The 7,189-nt window shown below is 45.7% G+C and overlaps 1 protein-coding gene across 10 annotated transcripts in view; it reads left to right on the top strand.

The window, feature by feature from the left end:
* Window positions 1–2,735: 2,735 nt before the first annotated feature.
* Fam3d (FAM3 metabolism regulating signaling molecule D) overlaps window positions 2,736–7,189 on the top strand; it is a 30,599-nt gene continuing 26,145 nt past the window's right edge. For 5 of the 10 annotated variants that reach the window (XM_070018821.1, XM_070018823.1, XM_070018817.1 and 2 more), the window contains exon 1: window positions 2,740–3,001. The gene's annotated coding sequence lies outside the window, so the exon portion shown is untranslated. Of the gene's footprint in view, window positions 3,002–7,189 lie in introns of all 10 variants that reach the window. The other 5 variants (XM_070018814.1, XM_070018813.1, XM_070018815.1 and 2 more) reach the window with 4 other exon arrangements.

The following is a 7,189-nucleotide window of genomic DNA, read 5'->3' as shown; positions in this document are numbered from 1 at the left end:
GCCCAAGACTCTGAAAGAGGCAGGACGCCCCAGATCATGGGTCTTTGTAGGGTGTCATGGGACTGGCAGCTCCTGGCTCCCATACATAGGCCCCCTGTGTGGACACTGATACCAGAATGACCTGGAACTTGTTCGTGCTTCAGTCACTATTCAACAAGTCTTCACCCAGCACCTGCTGAGTCGTGGGCACTGTTCCAGTGAACTATATCAGTGGGCTCCCTGCCTCTTGGGCTTCATTTTCCATTAACAGAGCAGGACAAGCAACAAGGAAAGAACATCACTAGGGCTCATAAAATCACATCCCAACATGTGGCATTCTCACATGCGGAGTGGAAGAACACTTTCAGATTCCAGAGAGCAGTGATCTTGTATTATCCCCCCAAGTAAATAGGTGAAGCAGGAATCACTGAATTCCCTTCATCTGACAAAATTACACACACACACACACACACACACACACACACACACACACACACACACACACACACACACACACACACACACACACACACACACACACACACACACACACACACACACACACACACACACACACACACACACACACACACACACACACACACACACACACACACACACACACACACACACTCTGATTGTCTTAAATTCCCCAGGAATCTCATCAAATAAACAGAAATGCTGAACTCTGGGAGAAAAAGGACGAATCTAAAATGATTGTCATACCTGGCCATTGCTTCTAAGGCCAGGGCTGAGAAATACCCTGGATTCCTTCCTTACCTGTAACAGCCTCCCCCTACCTTGGCCCCTTTCCCTCTGTTCAATAAGAGGGATTAAAGCTTTAACCCTCTGGCCCTTTTAGTTTTCAGAGTTTATATGGTCCTAGTTTTCATGTGTAGGTTAATAAATTGGTTATGCTTTCTCTGGTTAATTTGTCTTTGGTTATAAGTGTGTCTGACATGACCTTTATGGTGGGCGGGAAAAATAACACCATCATCCCTTTTCTGCCTCTACTGTAGTCAGGAAATAACTTAGCAGGATATAAGTGAAGGTCACATTTGTGATTAATAGAAAAATGACTCAAAGATGTCCTTATACTAACCCCTGGCCAGTGAGCAGATGATACAATTTCTGGGCAAAGGGTAATTAAGGGAGCAGACAGAAGTCAGCTTGCTCATCTGCTGATCTTAAGACAAGAGGAGTAGCCTGGATTCTTCAGGTGCATTCTGAGTAATTATAAGTTTCTTCAAATGAAAGAGGGAAGGCTATGGGAGAGTTAAAATGGTAAAGGAAGAAAGATAGAAGAAAGGGGCCACAAGCCAAAGAATTCACAGCTGCTTCTAGAAAAGAAGCAGGATTTTCCTCTGGAGTCTCCAAAAAAGAATGTGGCCCTGCTTACACTTGATTTTAGCCTAGCGAGACCCATGGTGCCCTCCCAGCCCCCAGAACTGTACAATAATAAATATGAGTTGCTTTAAACTACCACATTTGTGGTAGTTCAATACAACACCCTGAAAAACTCAACCTGTGAAAGTTCTTGTCTTCAGGTAGTCTCCTTCATAGGTTCTTCAGAGTACTTATCACCTTGTCACCTACCCCTGCCCAAATCACCACCCCCAGCATTGAACCCTGCCTGGGCCTTGTGCATGCGAGGCCAGCACTCCAGAACCTGTGGCACTTTTAAAGGACCTGCTTGTTACTTGGGAGGGGACAGGAGAGGAGCCTTCCTAGAGGTGGTGACACTAAAGGGCAGATCTGAATAATAAGAAGGTTACAGCCTTGAGGATACCAATCCCAGCAAAGAGTAAGAGGGAAGGAGCCAGACAGCATTGCACGCCGAAGGGCCACCTGCCTACCCCAGAGCAGCAGCAATGAGGGCCACCCCAGGCTGGAGCCCTGGCCTGCTCTTCCCTCACCAGCTGTTGGATGTCATATCCCAAGATATTCATTGCAAAGGGAAAACAGATCCTTTTTGTGGAAATAGGCAGGGTCAATAGACCCTGCAAACCCAAGGTCTCAAGTGTCTTTGGCATAGCAACTTCACATAAGGGAAGAAGGCTCGGGAAGAAAGGTCATGATTAGCAATAAAGCTGATGGAGGCTGGGGAGACGGGGCAGGGGATGCTGGGCACTTACTGACGCAGCTAGTTCTGGGAGGAGCACTGTGCTCACTAAAGATCCAACAAAATCCTCCATCTCTCTTATCCCCTTCTCTTCTTCTTCCTCCAGCTGTAACTTCTCACTCAATGCATTCCAACCCAAGTCTAGAATCATTTCTTCAAACCAACTCCTTTTCCCTCTCTTCTTCATTATCAATTCAGAAAGTTCCATCTCTTAGCATCATCTTTGAACACCCCTTCCTTGGCTGACCTTTATCTTACACAGGCTTACCTCCTATCTCTGTGTCCAGCAACCTCTGGCCTTCCTAGGTGACAAATGATGACAGAGCCTACATCAACTTGTTCTTCCTACCCCACTTCTACCCCAGGACCTAGAGAGGTGTTAGCACAGGGCTGACAATTTTCTGGAGTTTACTTTTACTTTTTTTAGGCAGATCATGGTACCTCACTCTTGACTGAGTCATTTAACCCCTTACTCAAGCATCTCCTGGAACAGCTGGGCAGTAATATAGGAAAGAAAACAGGCCCAGCCCTCACCATGCTCTGCCAGCCCTTCAAGACTTTAGACTCATTTCCTCCTCTGTGAGCTCTTAAGATTAAACTTCCTCCTTCCTGGTGAGATTGTTTAACAAGCAGGGAGTTTGTGACAAGCCTTCTTTAAGGAGGGCCATACCTGGGCAGGGCCTGGAATAGCTACCCCATCAAGGGGCTGCCCGATCTCTCCCTCCGGGCTGTCACATATGGTAGAAGCACCAGGAAGGCTTCCACCCCTCTGAGAACCAGGAGGCTAAACCAGGAGCAGCAGGGCCAAGGTGGCCATTGGCTAGGTAAAGACTCAAGGCACCAGACGAACCATCTCACCTTCTCCACTGAAGCAAAGAAGTAGGAGCCCTGAGCCTTCAGGTATGTGTCTGCTGTATTGGAAAGTGTTTTACCCTGGGTCTATACTACTGAAAGAACGATGGAAGGGGGGAGGGTGGGAAATGGGGGTGAGCCTGAGAGACATAGATAAAAGGAGGAAGAAAACCACATAACCAAAGAGATTTCTGAGAGCAGACTAAGGAAAGCAAATACATTTCAGCTGAGGGCCCAACTATGATCAGTTGAGCTGGGCTGTGATATGAAGGCTTCAAAGGCTGAGTTCAGGCTCAGTGCAAAGGCATGCCACGATTGATTAGTTATGTTTGCCATTAGCACAAAGATAAGATGTGGGGCACACAAAAGGATCTGATAACCCACACTGGGCTTCCTTTCTTTCTTCTTTAACCACAGGGTCTCTCAACATTTTGCCATTCATTCATCTATTCACTAAAAAAAAAAAAAAACAGTGTGTTCGTTTGCCACACAAATATTTGAATGATGAGTAAAGAAGGGATGTTCCTCTTTGGCTACAAATCTTATTTTTCCTCTGAAAATAATGATCTGAAAAGTTATGGCAAAGATGCATAGTCTTGAGGTTTTCTACCTGTGTCATATTGAGCTGGTCCCTTCCTTTCACTAAGAATCAGTTTTCTCATCTGTAAAATAAGAGTGACAGTTGACAGTTTAAACATCCTGTATCAGTATGTCCATTTCTGTCCAGACATGTATGATCATAATCACAAAAATGCATAAAATAGAACCTAATATATGCCAAATATTCTCCATCATAATACATGTCACTTTCCTATCACTTCAGTGGGGAATATGTATTGTTATTGCCAGGCAGCATGGCTGTAGAGTGAGGTGTCTTGACCAGAAACCAAGTCCATGGCTGGAAGCAAGCAGCCTGGGTACTGGCATGTCCTTGAAGATGATTCATTCACTGGACATTCATTGAGCACTTGCTACGTGTCAGGCAAACAGGGATAAGTGGTTAACAAGGCAGTAACATGCATACATAGTTGTAGCCAGCAAGCAAAACACAACTTGCCTAAATAGACATTTCCAGGTCAGTTTGTCATAGGCCTTAGACATGGGCTGGCTGACAGTCGGAGCAGATGCTTCCTAGGAGATGAAATCTGCTAAGCCCATCTAGGACCTCTGGGAACAGGAAGAGAAAGGACAGGATTGGAGAGCACAGTAGAGAATCTAAATGGAAGAGGAAGGAGGGAAGAAAGAGGGTAATCCAACCAGACTAGGAAGGAGATGTTGGCAGAAGGTGAGGTCAGGGGACTGTCCTGCCCTGGCAAGCTCAGCTGTGGAAGGGAATTGGCTTTGCCCAGTCTGTCATTGGTTTGCCTGCTATTGTACACCTGGAGGTTTAGGGGCTTCTGTTTTCCAGTCATTATTTACACAGCTGTTTCTGAGCTCCACTCTATGTTTGCACACAGGTCCAGTTGTTTACTCAACAATTACATTCTAATAGGAGCCTTGGAGCCTGCAGAGCTGAGGCACCTAACCTCCTCACTAGTTTTCCTGGAGAGAGGACCCATAAAGTCATGAGTTGCCAACATTTCCTTGGGCAATGGGAACGATCCACCGGAAGCAAAACCAGCCCATCTAATACTGACCATCCTGGTGTGGCTTCTGGTGGGCAGCAGACAGGCCGGAAGCCCTGCCAAGCCTGAAATCCCATAGGGCAGGCCCTTCGGAGTCTGTACCCATGCTTTCTTTGACTGGCACCAGTCCCTCACGTTCAAGGCTCTGGAAGGCAGGGTGAAAACACCAGAGTTTGCTACGTCAGGGCATAGCTTGAAGAGACTAAAGAGATTGTGGGGGAAACAACCCTACTTTTTGGTGTCTGTGTTTTGCTCACCTGTGTCTCCTTGGGTCAGTTGCCTCATCTAGTGGTTATATCTAAACTCCCTTATCCCAATAGAGTAGGAGTATTAATAAATGTGGGGGTTTGACTAATGTGGACTTTGAAAAGGACAATGCATCATAGGTGAAGACTATGGAACCGTGCTGTTGTCAAAGCTGAGTGCCTACTGGAGCTTTTAGAAACAATGAAGCATTACCTCGGGAAGCTCACAGGCTGCCACAGGGTGGTTGGGAGGGAGGGAGACACTCTTAACCAGTTTTCCATTGCTGGAGCAAAATGCCAAAAAAATCAACTTAAGAGAAGGGAAAGTTTGGTTTGGCTCATGGTTTCAGAGGCTTTAGTCCATGGTCATTAAGCTCCAATGTTTCTGGGCCTATAGGGAGGCTGAACATCTTGGCAGGGTATGTGTGCTGGAGTAGAGCTCTTCACCTCATAGTGGCTGGGAAGCAAAGACTGAGGGCAAGGGGAAGGTGCTAGACATGAACTAAACCTTCAAGGGCATACTCAGTGACCCACTTCCTCCCACTAGCCTCCACCTCTGAAAGTTTCTACCACCTCCCAATAACCCATTCAACTGAGTTCATCATTGAGTTAATCCATTGATGAGGTCAGAGCCTTTAGGATCTACTCATTTCCTAAAGGTCTCACCTCTGAACATAGCTGTTTTAGATTTCATTCAATACCTACGCTTTCGTGAGACATTTCAGATCCAAACCACAAGAGATGAGTACAACTTCTAATGTACTCCATCCAAACAGCAATCAACATAATAAGCAGTGCATATGGAAGGCTGACTAAACATGGTGATCAAACCTCAAGAGAGAAAGGGTAGTGTGAGACTTTGTTGCCCAGGTAACTGTGGTTTGAGATGGAAAACTCCCTGCATATCAGGAACAACTCTTCTGGGTACCACTAAGAAAAAACAACTCAAACTAGTCCAACAAAAGAACATACATAATTATGATTTTAAGCATGGATAGATCCTGGGGCTCAAATGACATGGCCACTTCTGTCTCCATCTCTGAGAAGCAGGCAGGTTTTCTTCACATAATAGCAGCAATACGCATCAATGTCCCTACTTTTGAATCTTGAATCAGCCCAGCAGGAGAGTAGCTTCTCTTTCCTTGCATGTCCCTAAAAGTTTCAGGAGAGAGATCTGATCTTTCTAGAATGAGCCACTTGCCCACATCTGATTCTCTCTCTGTGATCAAAAGGAAGAGCACACTCCTCAGAGAGGCCTGGCCATGAGACCACTCCTGAAGCCAGAGAATGCTTATTCTTTCCAAGCTTCAGTTTCCTCCCTACTATATACAGTTCAGAACACACACACACACACACACACACACACACACACACACACACACACACACACACACACACACACACACACACACACACACACACACCACACACACACACACACATACACACACACACACACACACACACACACACACACACACACACACACACACACACACACACACACACACACACACACACACACACACACACACACACACACACACACACACACACACAAAACCTGATAAGACAGTTGGGTAACTTCAATTAAAGGACACAGGGATCAAAAGTAGCAAATCACTACTGGGATTACTGGTAAGGTTGCTTCCTCAGTGAAACCTGAATCCTATAGACTCTAGGTGAAATGTTTTTCTCTTAATTTATTCCAAAGAGTCTTTGTTATGGAGGCAGCCATAACAAAGCCATAACTTTTTTAATAAAAAAAAAGTTAAGTTCTAATTGCTTCTGATGGGAAGGGACAGAATTGTCCACTAGGTGGGTGTATGTTTTCATGTTTGACCTGATGACATTATTTAGAAAGGCCAACAGCAGGCCTCCTGTGGCCAGGGAATGACCTCAGATGTAGTGGGAAGCCCCGCCCTGCCCCAGTTAGTTCTCTCTTGACTCACAACAAGGCTCTCAGCAAAGAGAACTCGGTAACTCACAAGGACCTCTGGCACTAATGGATCTGAAGAATTCTAGCCCCTGAGTTCACTCTGCCTCCTCAGACAATGGAGAGAAGGGCAATGTCTTCCCCTTTTTTCTAGCTGCTTTTGTGGTATCTAGAAGTACCAATTTTCAAGTCAGAGAACATACATCCTCCTCTTCTAACTTAGCAGGATTTGTGAGAGACAGTTGAAGGCACAAGGGGCATTTCCAGGGGAAAGAGTTAGGAGGCTGGCTTCACTAGCAATACCTTTCACTAGCGGAGCCCTTCTACGGTGCCAGGTGCTATGTTTGGGGTACATTCTTGCCTTTGATCACTTGTACTTACAAATAAAGTTTTATTGGAACACACCACATTTTCCCATTTGTCTACAGCT

The sequence above is a fragment of the Dipodomys merriami genome, unplaced genomic scaffold (genome assembly GCF_024711535.1).
Source record: "Dipodomys merriami isolate MVZ:Mamm:240054 unplaced genomic scaffold, mDipMer1.0.p SCAF_13, whole genome shotgun sequence".
Taxonomy (NCBI): domain Eukaryota; kingdom Metazoa; phylum Chordata; class Mammalia; order Rodentia; family Heteromyidae; genus Dipodomys; species Dipodomys merriami.
This window is presented reverse-complemented; position numbering and strand designations above follow the sequence as displayed.